This window comes from Saimiri boliviensis, chromosome 19, assembly GCF_048565385.1.
Source record: "Saimiri boliviensis isolate mSaiBol1 chromosome 19, mSaiBol1.pri, whole genome shotgun sequence".
In the NCBI taxonomy this organism is placed as follows: Eukaryota; Metazoa; Chordata; class Mammalia; order Primates; family Cebidae; genus Saimiri; species Saimiri boliviensis.
This window is the reverse complement of record NC_133467.1, coordinates 12,948,369-12,968,501: the sequence shown is the minus strand read 5'-3', so window position 1 is coordinate 12,968,501 and position 20,133 is coordinate 12,948,369. Positions and strand designations below refer to the sequence as shown.

The 20,133-nt window shown below is 42.3% G+C and overlaps 1 protein-coding gene and 1 pseudogene across 7 annotated transcripts in view; both read left to right on the top strand.

Moving 5' to 3' along the window:
- Positions 1–20,133, top strand: part of CACNA1E (calcium voltage-gated channel subunit alpha1 E) — a 405,974-nt gene that overhangs the window by 147,174 nt on the left and 238,667 nt on the right. The window lies entirely within an intron of this gene.
- On the top strand, positions 6,880–11,531 carry LOC141582210 (small ribosomal subunit protein eS4, X isoform-like; annotated as a pseudogene).

Sequence of the window (20,133 nt, the reverse complement as noted above, 5' to 3'; positions counted from 1 at the left end):
ATTGAATCTATAAATTACTTTGGGCAATTTGGCCATTTTTATGATATTGATTCTTCCTATCCATGAGCATGGAATGTTTTTCGATTTGTTTGTGTCCTCTCTTATTTCCTTGAGCAGCGGTATGTAGTGCTCCTTGAAGAGGTCCTTCACATCCCTTGTTAGCTGTATTCCTAGATATTTTATTCTCTTTGTAGCAATTGTGAGTGGGAGTTCACTCATGATTTGGCTCTCTACTTGTCTTTTGTTTGTATAAAGGAATGCCTGTTATTTTTTCACAGTGATTTTGTATCCTGAGACTTTGCTGCAGTTGCTTCTCAGTTTAATGAGTTTTGGGGCTGAGATGATGGGGTTTTCTAAAAAGACAATCATATCATCTGCAAACAGAGACAATTTGACTTCCTCTCTTCCTATTTGAATATCCTTTATTTCTTTCTTTTGCCTGATTGCCCTGGCCAGAACTTCCAATACTATGTTGCGTGGGAGTGGTGATAGAGGGCATCCTTGTCTTGTACCAGTTTTCAAAGGAAATGCTTCCAACTTTTGCCCATTCAGTATTATACTGACTGTGGATTTGTCATAAATAGCTCTTATTATTTTGAGAAAAGTTCCATAAATACATAGTTTACTGAGAGTTTTTAACATGAAGGGATGTTGAATCTATCAAAGGCCTTTTCTGCATCTTTTGAGATAATCATGTGGTTTTTGTCATTGGTTCTGTTTATGTGATGGGTGATGTTTGTTGGTTTGCATATATTGAACCAGCCTTGCATTCCAGGGATGAAGCCATCTTGATTGTGGGGGATAAGTTTTTCGATGTAATCACTGGCCTTCTGAGATGATTACTGCCATTATCATGATCTCACTGATAAGAAAGCAGAGTCACAGAGAGGTAAAGTCAGTTGCCCAAGGTCACATAGGCTCTAAATAGCAAAGTCAGCATAAGGAATTTGAATTTAGTGTGTTTTGTTGACAGAGGGTTTCACTCTGTCATGCAGGCTGGAGTGCAGTGGTGAGATCACAGCCCACTTGCAGCCTTGACCTCCTGGGCTCCTGTGATCCACCTCAGCCTCCCTAGTATCTGGGACTACAGGCACATGCCACCATGCATAGCTAATTATTTTTATTTTTATTTTTTGTATAGATGAGGTTTTGCCATGTTGCCCAGGCTGGTCTCAAACTCTGAGTTTAAGTGATCCTCTTACCTCCGCCTCCCATCGTGCTTGGGATTAAAGATGTGAGCCACGGCACCTAGCCTGAATTTAGTCTTTATTCACTAATCAGTATAATTTGGGAATTATTGTTCAAATGTCACAAACTCATCCAGGAGCTTAATCTACCATTGTGTCAGTATAGCATATGAGATTTTTGTCAGGGGGCTTGCTGAAATCCAGGGTACCAAATCTGTAGTATTTTCCTGGTCTGTTTGTTTAATAACCCTGTTTAGAAAAAGAAACAAGGTTAGCTTGGATCAGTTTATTCCAAGAGATCTCATGCTAATTCCAGATAACAGGAAACAATGCCAACAGTGGTACTAATGGTGCTCACTTTTGCTGAGCCCCAGCCTGGGCCAGGCACTGAGCTAAGCTTGTCTCATGCACTGTTTGATCATCTTGCTTTTTCATTGCTCACACACTGTGTACTGATGTACTGCTGAATTCTCCTGGGATTGACAATGAGCTTACTGCTTTTCATTGTAGAGTCTTCTGTTTGGAATCAAGACACTTGCTCAGGTTTCTAAGGCCTCTGTTTTTATCCCCAGTTTCTCACAAGTTGCTGGTTTCGATGTGTTACCAGTGCTGGGTCTAAGGGAGCATTGAATTTGGGAGTTGTAGACTGGGTTCAAGTCTGGCTCTATGACAGCTTTTTATCAGTAAGACCAACAGGAAATCACTCAACCTTGAGCTTTGGTATTCTCCTCTTCCAAATGGGGATAATAATCCCTATGTGGAATATTTCCACAGATGTCGAGTTGCTCATACAGGAGAATGTTTATGTAAAAGTGCTTCTCAGACTTCAAAGTTGAAGACATATTTGAGCCATTGTTGTTATTTAAAATGGTAGGTGGTCCTTCTAATACTCCCATATTCTCCTATCCAGGTTTTTCTTTTCTTTTCTTTTTTTTTTTTTTTTTTTTTTTTTTGAGACAGTCTTGCTTTGTTGCCCAGGCTAGAGCGCAGTAGTGCAATCTAAGCTCACTGCAACCTCCGCCTCCCAGGTTCAAGTCATTCTCCTGCCTCAGCCTCCTGAATAGCTGGGACTACAGGCATGTACCACCATGGCCAGCTAATTTTTGTATTTTTTAGTAGAGGTAGGGTTTCACCATGTTGGCCAGGATGGTCTCAAACTCCTGACCACATGATCCACCTGCCTTGGCCTCTCAAAGTGCTGGGATTACAGGTGTGAGCCACCGCGCCCAACCTCACTTTTCTTTTAACAGAATTTGTCCTCTTCCTTTTAGATTTAAAAAAAATAATTTATAAAACACTCAGAGATATGACTGAATGTTGGTTGCTAGATCCATAAAGGGGTATATCTATCAGCTCTTGCCCACTGAGTTGTGCTAGAGGTGGAAGAAACAGAATTGCAGACTTCAGGAGGAAAAGGTATGCTTCTAGAGCTCTTTCATCTAGAGCAAATCTTTCCCACCTTCTCCTAATCAGCATAAATCTTTATAGGAGCAAGACACGTTGATCCTGATGAGAGGGTACCATATACATAGATTTCTATTTTCTTTCTCCTTCCACCCTCTCCCAGCCTCAGCAGGCTAGTCCAGTGCCACCTGCAATTTCTTCTGATGTTATCATGGAAGGGAGGGCTGCGTACAGAGAATAACCAGCTTTTCCCCACTATGGCACCTGCCACCCCATTTTCTCATTGGAAAAATAAGGCTTGAAGGAATAGGTCAGGACTTAATGGTGCATAAAGCCAGTAGAGCCAGCAGTCATTTTTCTATCCCTGGTCTTGGGATCTGGAAGATGTGCTCTATGAGGCTGTAAGCTCTAAGGGGCGGGAAATAGAATATGATGTATTTTTGTAAATATAATGTGTTATAAGCATATGTACATGCAGGAATCAATGACTGAATAAGTGAAGGGAGAATCCTTTTCCACTTGAACTGTGGGTCCTGCCAGTCCGAAAGGCATACATCCCTTCTTAAGCTTTATGAAGAGGAAGCCCAGAAAGAACTTCAGAAAAGCTTCTCCCATCTTTGTTCTTTAAACTCTGTCTAAAGGAGTGAAATCTTCTGAGACTGATGAAAACATGGTCCTAGACCAGCAAGTGAGTTTGGGATAACAAAGGTGTACCTAGTTCTCTAGCTATTGTCGCCTCCTTTGTTGTGCCAGTGATGGTGACGGTGTGTCCTCCTTCACTGGAGGATATAGCCAAAGTGAATGATGCTGCAGCCTAAGGATGCATGCTGGGTTTTCTGGCTTCAAATTCGCTATAGATTAGAGTAGCCCAGGGCATCTTCTTACTAGGTGTCTTACAGCATGGCAGCGACACGCCTGGTCCCTCTGGGGTAGATGGAGCACCCTTTGGTGAGGAGTTTACACTAAATGCTGTTGACCCCAGCTCAGCGATTTGTCATACATGGTTTTTCCCCAAAGTATTCCTGAAAGGTACTTTTGCTTCTTCATGTTTCTGCAACAAGCCCCTCTAAAGCGAGGACACAAATAAGAACGCCAAACTTGGCTGGGCGCGGTGGCTCACGCCTGTAATCTCAGCACTTTGGGAGGCCGAGGTGGGTGGATCACGAGGTCAGAGATCGAGACTATCCTGGCCAACGTGGTGAAACCCTGTCTCTACTAAAAATACCACAGTTAGTTGGGCATGGTGGTGCGTACCTGTAGTCCCAGCTACTCAGGAGACTGAGGCAGGAGAATCGCTTGAACTCAGGAGACAGAGGTTGCAATGAGCCAAGATCGTGCCACTGTTCTTCAGCCTGGCGACGGAACAAGACTGCATCTCAAAACAGAACAAAACAAAAGTAGAACTTCAGGCTCCATTCACAGTAGCTGTTAACTGCTGACAGAGACTGAGAGAGGGGCCCCTGTGGGAAGGGAAGGCAGGGGTGGAACAGGCTGGCTCACATCCCTGGGCAGCACATCCCCAAAGAACCCCATGAGCATTGATCTTTGATTGTGCTCCTTCCATGATACCCAGCAGGACCGTCTCTCCCAAAGAGGGATCACTTTGTCTTGCAGATCTCCTTATACTGCATTTGCTTCGAGGGTGCATGGCCTCAGGGAACATTCGGGGGTGAGGCGGGGGAGCTGAGGGGAAGAAGTTGGGGCAGGAGGGCGCTGTGGTCATATTGAGGGAATGGAATGCTAAAGCTTCCAGTTCTGAGGGGCTCAGGTTTCTCTTTAACAGAGTGAAGATCAGAGTGTGCTCAGTGTGACTGCTGCCACAAAGAGGTGTGAAACGTGGGTTTGGAAAGAGAACCAGAGATAATTTGCTAGTTTATAGCCTTTCCTAGAGTTCACATGGAATTTTTAGTACCCTCTCTCCCTCCCTTTTTCTTAACTGTGTCAGAGAAGGTGAGACCAGCAGGCTGGGAACGTCATGCAGTGTGGAAATGGGGAGCTGAGGCATGGGTCTCCATCTCCTTGGCCCTGGGAGAAGGGGTTTTGGTGGGAGCTGGGGGAGTGTTTGGGTGTCGTCTTGGGGAGCATGTTGGGAGTGTGTGGGATCAACATTCCCACCACCTTCCTCCCTGTCACCTGGGTGCTGGCTTCTGGAAGGCGCAGCCCTGCAGTTCCCTAGCAGGACTTTTCTGGCAGTGCTGTACAGAGGACCTGATTATGAGGTTGCTTAGAAGGGCATGGGGAGGAGCCAGTGACAGATGTGGTGGGATCCCTAGAAAGGGCTGCTGCGGAGCCTCTGCACGTCACTCAGGCGCACCTACTCAATTTTCTGGACAGCTTTTGTTTTGCCCTCTGGAAAATACCACCAGGAGCTCTAACCTTACTGTGATCACCCCTTGCCGTTCGGTGCCTGCCTCCATTCCTCCTGACAGCTTCAGACATTTGAACAGTCCTATTGTCGACAGCCGTGTTGAGCAGGAGCATCCTGTTGGCATGCCGAGTACTCAGACTCTTGGAAGACAGAGATGATGAATTTCCTTTTCACCCCATCGATCGCCTCTGAGTTGAGAACCCTGTGTCCTTGCATCAGGCTGTGGCTGACCCTCCACCTTGCTCTGCTCCCTTGGCCTGGTGTCTCTCCCCTTCCGGTCTACTTTCTCAACCACTGCCAGGAGACCTTCCCAAAGCATAGCTTTGCTTGCATTATCTACTGTGCAAAAACCATCCATGGGTCTCAGTGCTCATGAGAGGAGGGGGCAGAGCTGGCTTAGTGGGGAAAGGACTCGGCTCCGTTTAAAAAGTGAGAATGCCACCTAAAGGAATCCCACCCTCTGGGCCTGCTGTGACCAGGGTTCCAGGCCTTGAATGAGATTCAGGCTGTCCCACTTTTAAATTCAGTTCTGGCTAGCCTGCCTCTGCGGTACTTTCGAAATGGGTGCTACCTTAGAAGAGCAAAAAGGAATGGTCTCAGATACAGTTGTGCAGGATAACTATGGTTTCATCTAAAGAGTGAGTTACAGGGAAATGAGAGTAGTGAGGACGTAGGCCTGGAGAAGAGAATGATTCCAGGAGCGAATGACATTTGTCTTGGAATACTTGAAGGACAGTCTTGAAGCTACACTAAGGGTTACTTTGTGCAGCTCCAAGTTCTGGGATGGGCTGCCCTCCCTGCAAGAGTTCATAAGCTGGGATGAGCTTAGCCCAGGAATACTGTGTTCCTGATGTTGTCTAAGATCTTTTCCAACTTGAAGTTTATCAGTCCACTGTTTCCTGCCACATACATTTATTGAGTACCTTGTGCATGCCAAGCACCTTATTCCGTATTATAAGCTGCTGGAGGGTGGAAATGACCAGCAGGTTTCTGGGTATACAAGGAGAGAGCTCTGTCCTGCAGATACAGACTAGGAGTGATTTGCATCCAAGTGATGGTTGGATACTTGGTTTCAGTGAGGCCTTTTAGGGAGGGACTGTAGATTGAAAATAAAAGTGGGGAAAGGCAAGCATGAAACTTTAGGAAACGTGGCTTTTTAAGGGATGTGGAAGAAGAGGAGTAGCCAAAGGGTAAAAGAGTAACTCGAAAGGGAGAAATTTCAAGGAGAGGGTACTAAATACTGCAGAATTATTATAAAGTGCTACAAAACAGTACCAACAAGTACATCGTGAATTTGGGAACCTGCAGGCTGCTGATGCCCTGTAATGAGTCATTTTCACGGAGTGAGGAGGGTGGCAGTCAGGTGTAGCGGGCTGGGTAGATAGAGGGTGTAGTTGTGCACCAGCTTCAGAAACTGGACAGGGAAGTGAGGACGCTGGAGAGGGACCACAGGTATGCAGGGAAGAGCTGTGTCAGCAGAGACAGCGCAAGGCGTTGAGGAAACAGAAGGAGGGGTCCACACAGAGCCCCTGAGGGCATCGGATGCAGAGCATCCAAGTTCTTCTGCAACGTGAGGAAAAAGATCACCTGCTTCTCTGAGGAGACTTCAGTCCACATTGGTTTTAGAAAGTTTTGATCGTTTTAAATAAGGATCTAACAGTTATGGAAGAACTACTTTTTTTTTCTGTATTTGTTGACCTTTAGTTGTATTTGAAATTTAGCAATCAGAACATGTACTACTGCTCTTAATATGGATGTCAACTCACCATGCAGTGCAGCGGCCCACCTAGACAGGGTCAGGAAGAGTCACTTGTGAAGAGCTCTGAATGTTCCCAACTTGAGAAGGTTAGGGAGATGCTGCAAGCAACCTTGCTTGCTTTTTTTTTTTTTTTTTTTTTTTTTCTGATTATAAGGAATATATTTCCATTTAAAAAAAACCAGGAAAGTACAGATAAGCATAAATACAGATAACTTGTAATTCCACTACTTCAAGACAATACCATTTTGGTTTATTTCCTTCTAGCCTTTTTTCCTTTTTAATGTATTTCACACTGTTGAATTAATATTTTAGACAAAATGTTTTCCCTTTAAAGCATACTGCTGTTCCTCTTAAGACCATGTAATGACTTTTGCAGTGTATTAAAAGTTCTGTAGAAATTATACTTAATAGCATTTAAAAGGCTGCATAATATTCCACTGAGTACACTATACTCAACCATTCCCCTATTATTAAAACACTAAGGACTTTCTGTGGAAAACCAGTATGGCAGTTCCTTAAAAAATTAAGCGTAGGATTAAAAACATTAAACCAGATGATTAGCCATATAAACCAAATTAAACCATTAAAATTAAACCATGTGATTCAGCAATTCCTCTTCTGGGTATGTGCCCAAAGGAATGGAAAGCAGGGACTTAAACAGATTTGTACATCCGTGTTCATAGCAGCATTATTCCCAAGAGCCAAAAGGTGGAGGCAAACCTCAGTGTTCACTGACTGAGGAAGGGATAAGCGAAATGTGGTCTGTACATACAAGGGGAGTATTCAGCCTTAAAAAGGAAGGTAGGCGTGGCACATGCCACAGCATGGGTGAACCTTGGAAACATGATGCTAAGTGAAATAAGCCAGGCACAAAAAGACAAATACTATGTAATTTCACTCATGATAGGGACTTAGAGTGATCCCATTCATAGAGAGAAAATAGAAGCTGGTTGCCAGGGACTGGAAGGAGAGAAAGTTATTGTTTGATGGGCTAGAATTTCAGTTGGGGCAGATGAAAAAGCTCTGGAGATGGATGGTAGTGATGATGGTACAGCAATATGAGGGTACTTAATGACACACAGCTTTACAGTAAAAATGGTTTAAAGTGGGAAATTTCATGTTATTTACGGTTTACCACAATTAAAAATCTTAATACTGACTTCTTTTGGAAGTTGGGTTTATTGGGGTATAATCTGCATTTAGCAAAATCCATTCTTTTTAGATATACAACTCTGTGTTTTTGACAAATGGATAGAGTTGGCTAACTGCTACCATAATCAAGATACAGAATATTCCTTTCACCCTCCAGATTCCCTCCAGACTCTAGTTCATGTTTCCTCTTCATCCCCAGCCTCTAGTAAGAGCTCCTTTGTTTGTTCTTACAGTTTTGCCTTTTCCAGAATGTCATAAATGGGATGAGAAGTATACAATCTTTTTGGCTTCTTGCACTTAGCATAATGCTTTTGAGATTCTTCCATGTTGCTGCATATATCCTTAGTTCATTTCTGTTTATTGCTCCCTAGTATTCAGTTGTATGGATAATCACAGTTTGTTTATTTACCAATTAAGGGACATTTCAGTTGTTTTCATTTCGGGGCCATTATGAATGTAGCTGTGATAAATAACTATTCATTGCTGGGTCATATGGTAAGTATATGTATAACTCTGTAAGGAGCTGCCAAACTCTCTTCCACGGTGGCTGTATTATTTTGCATTCTCATCAGCAATATATGAGAGTTACAGTTGCTCCACGTTCTGAGCAGCGTTTGGTATTGTCAGGCTTTTTATTGTTTGAGCTTGGTTTTGTTTTAGCCTTCTAATAAGTGTGTGGTTGTAACTACTGTGGTTTTAATTTGCATTTACCTGATGATTAATAACATCACATCTTTTCCTGTGCTTTGTTACCCTCCTCCTCTCTCATTGCTGAAGCAACTGTTCACTTCTTTGGGCCATGTTTTAGTTAGGTTGTTTGTTTTATTATTTAGTTGTAGTTGATTTTTAAATGTTTTACTGCTGTAGATAATGCTTCAGTGAAGAACACTGTTTATGAAAATACAACCCTCACTTTAGGTCTGTACTTAACAATAATTTTCTAAATCTGCTCAGTCAGAGAAAGTGAACATCTTTGTCGTCCTCATGTGGTCATTGTCCAACAGCTCTTCAAAACCATTGCACCAATTTAATGTCCTCGTGGTGGCAGTTCGATAGGCATGACAGGCCATTTTGTTGTCTTAACTGGAATTTCTTTGATTATAATGCTATAGAACTTTTATTCACATAATTATTAAACAGTCTGTGTTTCTTCTTTTGTGAATCATCTACCCCTTGCCTGTTTTGATGCAGGATGGACAGAGAAAGGGTTAGTTCTAGAGTATGTAGTGCTCCATGCCAGGATCAACAGTTTACATTATTTTCTGTTTCTCTCTTTTTTTTAATTTCCCCACAAAATCTTAACTTTGTCTTAGCCTCATTTCTTTCATTTTCAGAGGTCATGAGTTAATTTGCATAGCTGATAAGGTAAAAATAACTTCAGAGTTGAAGAGAAAAATTTTTAGCCTCCAGTTAAACTTGGACACTGGGTGTCAGCACTTCTGTGAGAGGCAGACATCTCTTTATTGTTCCTAATAAATAGAAAGTGGTTTTCTTTTAAATTCCTCTCTGAGAAAATGGCCATGCCACTTAGTTTCCCTGCTGTGAGAGTAACCTCTTGATTCCTCTAACAACTTAGCATTTTATGTGTTCACATTGAAAGTACAATTAAAAGCACTTATTTTATGCTTACATATCTTTATCAAATAGATTTGGGTAACAAACAGTTTCTGCATTTAGGCACAATTCTTTTTAATTATTAAAATTGCTTGTATTTTATTGTATTCCAAATAGATGGTATGGGCTGTGATATGACTCAGAAGTACTAGAATGATTTTTGACTTAATATCTCTAAAAAGCATTTTGTTTCCTCTGACAAATAGTTCTCATTCATTTTGAGACTCTACAGACAGTTGATATTTTATAAAACTTTATGGTTGTCTCTTCATCAAGTGCTATAATTGTAGGTTTGTGTTCTGTGCCAGTATAAGGAATTGTCTGGGTATTTTCTTTTAAATACTTGTCATCCTAGGGGGTGGATGGCATGTGCCTGTCAGGCAAATCAATTTTCCAGGCATCATAGGCAAAACTCGGAAAGTAGAACAATGGACAAAATATATGTTTCTAAAATTTATGGACTGTGATTTGTCTGAGTTATTTGAGAAGGCTTTCATAAACTCAGATTCTTTAAATGAGATATTTCCAAGACTGCAAAAATAAAAAGAGCCCTTGTCCCCAAACACCACACAACACTATGAGAAAGTAGGCTTTTGTTACTTGGGCTTTTCTTTTCCATATACTCAAAGATCCCTTTGGCCAGCTTTCTATTCAGTGGTAACCCACATTCATCAGTGTTTGATGCCATGGGAAGAGGATTCTGGCTTGCTCAAGGATCATGAATGAGTCAATTTTTCAGTCTTCCAGAGATGAAGAGGAAGCATTATTTCAGTATCTTAGGGATTAAGCTACTTGCTAAGATGACATCAAGAAAAAAGCTTGCCCTCTCTCTGGTATACTGGTTCCATGCCAGGTGCATAGTTTTGGGTTTTTCCTTGTTTTTCATGTACAAGAATACCTCAGAGAATGGTTGTTTGGCTCGAGACCACTGCCATTAAGCAAATATCTCAAGAAAGTCACATTAATTTTCCGGTTTTCCAGTGCATGTAAGAGTTAAGTTTACACTATAGTGTAACTTACACATGTTATATAGGCTATTAAGTGTGCAGTAGCATCATGTGAAAAACAATGTACATATCTTAAAAGTACTTCATTGCTAAGAAATGCTCGTGATTGAATTTCTACACACACTAGAAGACAGAGGTCCTCTTTCCTTGCCTAATGCAGCCATGGCTTGTGGTCCTAAGAAGCATCTGAAGCAAGTAGCAACTCCAAAGCTTTGGGTGCTGGGTAAATTGACCAGTGTGTTTGCTCCTCGTCCATCTACCAGTCCTCGCAAGTTGAGAGAGTGTTTCCCCCTCATCATTTTCCTAAGGAACAGACTTAAGTATGCCCTGACAGGAGGTGAAGTAAAGAAGATTCGCATGCGGTGGTTCATTAAGATTGATGGCAAGGTCTGAACTGATATACCCTACCCTGCTGGATTCATGGATGTCATCAGCATTGACAAGACGAGAGAGAATTTCCGTCTGATCTGTAACACCAAGGGCCGCTTTGCTATACATCGTATCACACCTGAGGAGGCCAAGTACAAGTTGTGCAAAGTGAGGAAAATCTTTGTGGGCACAAAAGGAATCCCTCATCTGGTGACTCATCATGCTCACACCATCTGCTACCCTGATTCCCTCATCAGGGTGAATGATACCATTCAGATTGATTTGGAGACTGGCAAGATTACCGATTTCATCAAGTTTGATTCTGGCAACCTATGTGTGGTGACTGGAGGTGCTAACCTGGGAAAAACTGGTTTGATTACCAACAGAGAGGGGCACCCTGGGTCTTTTGATGCAGTTCATGTTAACAATGCCAATGGTAACATCTTTGCCACTCAACTTTCCAACGTTTTTGTTATTGGCAAGGGCAACAAACCATGGATTTCTCTTCCCCAAGGAAAGGGTATCCGCCTCACCATTGCTGAAAAGAGAGACAAAAGACCGGTGGCCAAACAGCAGTGGGTGAAACGGTCCCTGGGTGACATGTTAGATCTTTGTATGTAACAAGAAATAATGTGGATGATTAATAGCAAAAAAAAAAAAAAAAAAAAAAATTCTCATGATCATCTGAGCCTTCAGCGAGTTGTAGCTCCTGGTAGATCTTACCTGGATGTTAATAGCTGCTGACTGATCAGGGTGCCAGTTGCTGAAGGGTGGAGTAGCTGTGGCAGTTTCTAAAAATAAGACAAGAACAAACTTTGCTGCGTCCATTGACTCTTGCTTTCATGAAATATTTCTCTGTTGCTTGTGATACTGGTTGATAGCATTTGTCTCACAGTAGAACTTTCAAAATTGGAGTCTATCCTCTCAAACTCTGCTGCTGCTTTATCAGCTAATTTCGTGTAATATTATAAATCCTTTGTTGTCACTTTAACAATGTTCAAAAATCTTCATCAGGAGTAGATTTTATCTCAAGAAACTACTTTCTATGCTTATTCATAAGAAGCAATTTCTTACTGTGAAAGTTTTATCATGAGATCGCAGTTGTTCAGTCACATCCTCAGGCTCCACTTGTGATTCCAGTTCTCTTGCTTTTCCGACCGCATCTTAGGATGTGGTTACTTCCTCCACTGAAGTCTTGAACTCCCCAAAGTCATATATAAGAGTTGGGATCAACTTCTTCCAAATTCTTGTTTATGTTGATCTTTTGACCTCCTCTTATGAATTATTAATGTTCTTAATGGCACATAGAATGGTGAGTTCTTTCCAGAAGGTTTCCAATTGACTTTGACCAGATCCATGAGAGGAATCATGATCTATGGCAGCTGTAGTCTTCTGAGATATTATTTCTTAGACAGTATGACTTGAAAGTCAAAATTACTTCTTATCTATGGATGCAGAGTGAATGTTGTGTTAGCAGGTATGAAAACCACATTAAGCTCTTTGTTTCCATCAGAGCTCTTGATACACTGTCAATGAACCGTAATTTTTTTTTTTTTTTTTTTTTTTTTGAGACGGAGTTTCACTCTTGTTACCCAGGCTGGAGTGCAATGGCTTGATCTCGGCTCACCACAACCTCCACCTCCTGGGTTCAGGCAATTCTCCTGCCTCAGCCTCCTGAGTAGCTGGGATTACAGGCACGCACCACCATGCCCAGCTAATTTTTTGTATTTTTAGTAGAGACGGGGTTTCACCATGTTGACCAGGATGGTCTCGATCTCTTGACTTCGTGATCCACCCGCCTCGGCCTCGTAAAATGCTGGGATTACAGGCTTGAGCCACCGCGCTTGGCTGAACTGTAATATTTTGAAAGGAATAATTATTTTTTCTGAGCAGTGGGTCTCAACAGCAGGCTTAAAATATTCAGTAAACCATGCTGTAAAGAGATGTACTGTCACCTAGGCTTTGCTGTTCCATTTATAGGGCACAGGCAGAGTAGATTCAGCACAATTCTTAAGGGCCCTAGGATTTTTGGAATGGTCAGTGAGCATTGGCTTCACCTTAAGTCACTAGCTGTTTGCCAATAATGAGCGAGTTAGCCTGTCCTTTTGAAGCTCTTATATGTCTGGCCATGCCGCTTATACCAACTTTTACTTTGGTTTCTTTATCTAGATGATATTATCTAAGTAGAATAGGTAAGCAGGTTATTGTGAGTGCCAGAAACCAAACCTGGATTAGTTTGGGCAAGGAGGGGCTTTTCAGGGAAATGACGTTTCACAGAATCACCATGCTGCAGGAAGAATTAGAAAACAGGCCTTGGGAACTGCAGAAATAGGGCTCCAGGTCTGCCAGAATTCCTTCCTCCTTAAAGAGGAACTCTTTCCTCCAGAATAAAGACTGGCTTTATTCTTCTCTCTCACTATAGCCAGCTTTCTTCTGGAAGCGAAAACATGGATAGTGACAGCTCTTGAGCCTTTTATCATATGGCTTCAGCTGCTTCAGAGGAGATCAACGTAAGTCTATAGGTCGTAACTCCAAACATCCAGGGAAGGAACTTCCTGCCCCTGATCCTGTTAACTGTGGCCAGCAGTGCCATGTGAGAGCGTTGTAATTTTTGGAAAGACCTTAGGAATGAAGTATAGTTGTCAGAGGAAGAGGGGGGACTGGCAGTAAAAACAATAGGTGGACACTCCTTGTGGGCAATGCTGGATTGCATAGCTAATCATGGGAATCGGATACTGGAGTTCATTAGTGCATCTTGTAACAAGGCCACTTTTGAGGGTGTGGCTCCCACATGGCTAATTAGCTGGATTCTGGTCTTCAGCTGTGTCCTGCTCTATCACTGACTAGCCATCTCACAACTGCTTGTTCCTGGTCCTGGGGGGTACCTGAGGAGAGAAAGTGTGTGGGTGGTGGATCAACAAAAATCCCTCACCACTACCAGAACAACAACTCAAAGAACATGTATTTACGTAGGTGATTTCTTATAATGTGGATTTCCCTCTCCAGCAATTTTCCTTTGCTAACTCTCCGAAGCACAGTTTTGGTAACATTCATATGATGCTGCAATCATAGGACCCCATAAAGCTCTGCAGAGAGGCAACTCTGGTTGTCCTAGAGAATGCATTTGTCAAATATATGTGCCTTTGGGATATATTACTAGCTGTTAACCATTACCTTTTGTAGCTTTTGAAGGCACTCCAAATTTGGAATCTAAATTTCCAGGTTTGAGTCTCAACTTGATCATGTATTATCTCAGTGACCTGGGGCTAGCCAGTTTCTCTCTCTCAACCCTAATTCTCAAACCTATAAAATTGGGATAGTACTACTGTATGGAACAGGGCTATGTAAACTGTGAAATAACAGTAAGAAATTTTTCTTTTCATTGTCCTCACCTGGGCCTGAATGACAGAGTTTTTCTCCATTTCTTGGCATTTCTCCTAGGTGTGTCTGAGTGAATAATCAGGGACTTTCTCAGAAAAGAGAAGGCAACCCAGGACCGTTGGTAGGAACTTGACCTTTGTTTCTGTTATACTGAGGTTAAGCAAACAAAACTCTTTATTTCTGTATTCATCATCTGGCATCCTTTGGGGAACCTCTTCTTGAGGTTAAGGTGAGATTAAGGCTTCCTCTGGATACAGGTTGGGGCCAAGCTTCATGCTCCAAGGAGGTGTTTCAAGAAGAAAGCAGAGAGAGGAACTGTGTGTATTTTCTCTGTGTAAATAGGGACTAATGTTGTTGCCTTTAATCAGGCTATTAAGCATTTCTCAGTATTGAAGGAACCTCTGTCTGAGAGGTTCTTCTATAGCAGTGGTTCTCAACTAGGGGGTGATTTTTGCTTCCCAGAGGACGTTTGACAATGTCTGGAGATGCTGTTGGTTGTCATTGCTGGGTGGGGTGGCAGGAGGGGTTGTCACTGCTATCTAGTGGTTACAGGCCAGGGATGCTGCTAAATATACTACTGCCATGCATAGGGCAGCTCCCTAATGACAATGATCTGTCCCCAAACATCAATACAACCTCCTTTTCTTAGTGTGGTGGTTTTGATTGATGAGCTTTCTTTTGGTGGGGAAGAAAAGAGAGGATTTTTAGGCCATGATTTTTATTCCCATCAAAAGGCATATTTTGAGACCACTTCATACCCACCAGGATTCTTCTGAAATTCAAATTGGGAACCCTATTTTAAATTTCAGAAGGGGTTACCTTACTTTTGTTAAATGCAATACTATTTATTTCCTCCTGGAAATGGCATAGATCTCTCTTGGAAAGGGCAAGGTGACTCTACTCTCTTTCTCCTTCTCTTAAGAAATATTAGGGCTTCTTAGTTGTTATATATTGTCTGTCTTTACAAGAAAGTCTGTGCTCCAGTTTGGCCGTAAATTAAGTCAGAGCCATACATATCAAGCAATATACACCACCAAGCCATAAAACAAACAAGCAAATGGGCAGCAACAAAGGAAACCCCAAACCAACCAACCCAAAACGCATCAGAAGCAGGTAAGTGCCCCATGACAGTTTTGAGTGTGTGTGAAAGAGGGAGAGAGAGGTACCTTTAAGACTGTCCATTCTGGAGGGCAGCAAGATGTTGCTGCTTCAGGTAGCACAGAGGGAACAGTTTCTATTCTAGAATGCTGTGTTTGTGGTTCTTGGAAGGGCACAACGAAACCTTTCAAGGCAAACTGTTTCATCATTCTGGGATAACGCCAAGAAGCTGCATGGTGCTATTAAAGCAACCATTCATGTTGGTCTGTCGTGTCTTCTGTAGAAGTGGTTTTTTCAAACTGTGGACCAGCCCCATTGGAGGGTCATGAAGTTAATCTAGTTGGTTAAAACCAGCATTAACTTTAAGAAAGGATTGAAGAGAAAATAAGAGTACTTTACACAGAGAGTATTGTTTTATGAAACGTCATTTAATTTTATGTGTGTGTGTGTGTGTGTGTATATATATATATATATATACACATATATATATATACATATATATATATGTATATATATATACACACACACACACACACACACATACACAAATACACACACACATCCTGGGTTGTGATGTAAAATATATTTCTTAATGTAGGCTATGATCAAAAAGGCTTGAAAATCACTACTTTATATGCTTTCGCCTTTGTTCTAGAATGTAGGTCAATTGAAGCCCAAAACATATTTTCCATTCTATCTCAGTGACCTGAGTTTTGTTACCTTCTTACCTGCTCATTCCTAAACCAGTCACTACCCAGGACAGTGGATGATTTGCTTACACAAATCTAGATTCACCTGCAGGGAGTCTGGAGAGCCGCCTGGCCTCCCTGGCATGCATGTTGCCAGGGAAGGCTGCTGCAGAGAAGGCGGGCAGCAGGAGCTGCTCCAGGAATGGCCTGTGGGGCTAGAGAGGGTGGACTTAGTTCAGGTACAGAGATGAAGGTAAACACCCAGTTATAGCAGCTGGGGCTGGCTTTCGGGAGGAGGTTAAAGATCAATGGTTAACCAGGAAAATTCTTTGGAGCTCAGAGACCAGTGTGGTTAACCTGGTGTTCCATCACCAAATTAAGCCTGGCACTCTTTGAACACTACTGGGCTTGGTCCAAACCCTTAACACAGTCGATAAAGTTTTCCTTCTGTGACATTTCCCAGTCTCTCAGATTCTGTTTTTCTTTTCTTTTCTTTCTTTCTTTCTTTCTTTTTTTTTTTTTTTTTCCCCTGAGACAGAGTCTCGCTCTGTTGCCCAGGCTGGAGTGCAATGGCATGATCACGATTCACTGCAGGCTCTATCTCCTGGGATCGAGTGACTCTCCTACCTCAGTCTCCCAAGTAGCAGGGACTACAGACACATGCCACCACGTGAAGCTTGTTTTTATTTTTGTAGAGATTTGTAGAGATAGGTTCTTGCCATGTTGCTCAGGCTGGCCTTGAACTCCTGGACCCAAGCAATTCCCCCAACTTGGCCTCCATAAGTGCTGAGATTACAGGTGTGAGCCATAGTGCTTGGCCCCCTTTGGACTTATTATTATTATTATTATTATTATTATTATTTGTCTTTGCTTTAGGGTACCGACAGATCATGGTTCTTTTTCTCACTACAACATTTTTTTAAATTTTTTTAAATTTTTTATTGCATTTTAGGTTTTGGGGTACATGTGAAGAACATGCAAGATTGTTGCATAGGTACACACATGGCAGTGTGGTTTTCTGCCTTCCGTCCCCTTGCCTGTATTTGTCATTTCTCCCCATGCTATCTCTTTCCACCCCCCCACCCCCATCCCTCCCCCATTTCCCCCCAATGGACCCCAGTGTATGGTGCTCCCCTCCCTGTGTCCATGTGTTCTTATTGTTCAACACCCGCCTGTGAGTGAGAATATGCGGTGTTTGATTTTCTGCTCTTGTGTCAGTTTGCTGAGAATGATGGTTTCCAGGTTCATCCATGTCCCTACAAAGGACGTGAACTCATCGTTTTTGATGGCTGCGTAATATTCCATGGTGTATATGTACCACATTTTTCCTATCCAGTCTATCATCGTTGGGCATTTGGGTTGGTTCCAGGTCTTTGCTATTGTAAACTGTGCTGCAATGAACATTCGTGTGCATTTGTCCTTAGAGTAGAATGATTTATAATCCTTTGGATATATACCCAGTAATGGGATTGCTGGGTCAAATGGGATTTCTATTTTTAGGTCATTGAGGAATCGCCACACTGTCTTCCACAATGGTTGAATTAATTTACATTCCAACCAACAGTGTAAAAGTGTTCCTATTTCTCCACATCCTCTCCAGCATCTGTTGTCTCCAGATTTTTTAATGATGGCCATTCTAACTGGTGTGAGATGGTATCTCAATGTGGTTTTGATTTGCATTTTTCTAATGACCAGTGATGATGAGCATTTTTTCATATGTTTGTTGGCCTCCTGTATGTCTTCTTTTGTAAAGTATCTGTTCATATCCTTCGCCCATTTTTGAATGGGCTTGTTTGTTTTTTTCTTGTAGATCTGTTTTAGTTCATTGTAGATTCTGGATATCAGCCCCTTGTCAGATGGGTAGACTGCAAAATTTTTTTCCCATTCTGTTGGTGGCCAGACCTAACACCATAAAAACCCTCGAAGAAAATCTAGGCGAAACCATTCAGGACATAGGCATAGGCAAGGACTTCATGACCAAAATGCCAAAAGCAATGGCAACAAAAGCCAGAATAGACAAATGGGACCTAATCAAACTCCACAGCGTCTGCACGGCAAAAGAAACAGTCAGTAGAGTGAATCGGCCACCAACAGAATGGACTTCTTACTGTCTACTGTCCCCCAGTCCATTAGGTTTCAGCCACACTGGCCTCTGAAATTTCAGTTTTTCAAGTATGCTGATTTTCTTTGTGCCTCTAGACCTCTGTGCATGTCTTTTTCTGCATCTGGAATGCTCTTCTCACATTGTTTCTTCTGACCTTCTCCAGCACTACCTTTGAGCTCATCTGCCACTTCCACAGTGAAGCTTCTTTCCCCAACCTTCCACTTACCATAATTGAGGCCCATTTTATGTATATCTCTTTCATTAAGTATCATGAGGACAGCCATGTTTACCATCTTGTTCTCCACTGTAATGCCAGGGTCTGTTGCATGGCACATGGTCAGGAAGTGTCTCAACTGTAGAGTGAATCACAGACTCTGGGACCATTCACTCTAGTGAATCATAGACTCTCTAAGCCTGATGGCATCAAGGGGCCCTAGCAGAGTAGGTGGGGAGGAAGAGGCAGCTTGCAGATATCGGGCTGGGCTTGACATCTTTTATTCCTTCTCCAGCCTTGTCCTCTTTCCTCAAATGTATTTTGGTCAAATTGATTTTCTTTGGTTTATCTCTATGTGAACAATGTAATACACAAAGACGTTTTAAAAAGTAAAATGAAGTCTCCAGAAATTGATTCCCAAATCAAATCACACTTTCAGTAATTTATTTAAAAGAAATGGAGAGCAAAACATCATGTGTCATTCAGTAGATTTTTGATAGATCATAATTACTTATACATGTGTCTAACCCCCTTCCATTTGGATATCCAATTATTAGATGTCATGGGCCCATCACAGCTCTGTGGACACGTCTGTGGGTAAGTCCAGCTGATCTGCTGCAATTGGAAATGTATTAACACCCACTTCTCCTTGAGTGAAGGGCATTTCTAGAGCATGAGTGTTGCATATTGTTCTGGAAGGAGCCAGAGTGTATGGAGATGTGAAAGATGGTTTCAGGAGCTGGTTTTGAACTGAGTTACAAGGATCTAACTCATTCGTGATCAGACCCATGTTCTAAGATATAAGATATTAAACTGTGTTTAATTGGGAGTTAAACACAGAGCAGGTCTCTGGATGCTGAGAGGAAGGGCATCAGTGTGAGCTACAGAAGCATAGTACCATAAAGGCAGGTGTTGGCTCACAGAGTTAGAGCCAGGAGGGGTCTGAGAGGTCCCTTTGTCTGACAATTTCATTTTATAGATAAGAAAATGGGTAGATTGTTTCTCTTCTTCCTCTGCAACACCTACTAATTATTTTCTATGAGCCAAACTGTAGTAGACTTTTTTTTTTTCAGGTTCTTCCTCATTCAGCTTCCCCGGTGGCCCCTCCTTTCTTTTTTGGGGGGGATCTTATTGTGTGTGTTCCTGAGGGGAGTCTTGCTCACCTTGGAAGCGGTAGGGGATTTGGGTGCAGGGAGACTTCAGCTTGACCACGTGCGTCTTCCTCCTGACTTTCCTCTTAAGCTGATGATGCTACAACACCAAGACAGTTGATGTTTATATTCACAGCAATAGCCACGGTGGCCTAGAATCAGATTTCCCAGAATCTCTGACCTTTGCCAAGTGTGTTAGTTTCCTATGGCTGCTGTAACAAATGACCACAAATTACGTGGTTTAAAGCGACACACATGTATTTTTCTTACAGTTCTGGAAGTCAGAAGTCTAAAATCACTTTCAGTAGGCCAAAATCCAGGTCGTGCTTCCCATCTCTCCTCGTGGAGGCTTTAAGAGAAAGTGCATTTCTTTGCCTCTTCCAGCTTCTAGAGCTGCATTCCCGTGTTATTTGGCCCTTGGGCCCTCTCTCCTTCTTCAAAGTCCCTTTTGCCGTAACCGGTAACATTCACAGATTTCTCAAATAGAATCTGGATATCCCTGCCCCAAGAAGATTCCTGCTTCCCTCTTTTCCCAGTCTTGTCTTCCAACATCCCCTCAATTCTGTGAGTTTCTGATATCTTCTCAGTATACCTTTTTAGAGGGAGGGAGCTGATGGGTCTGCAGTTTCAGACAGT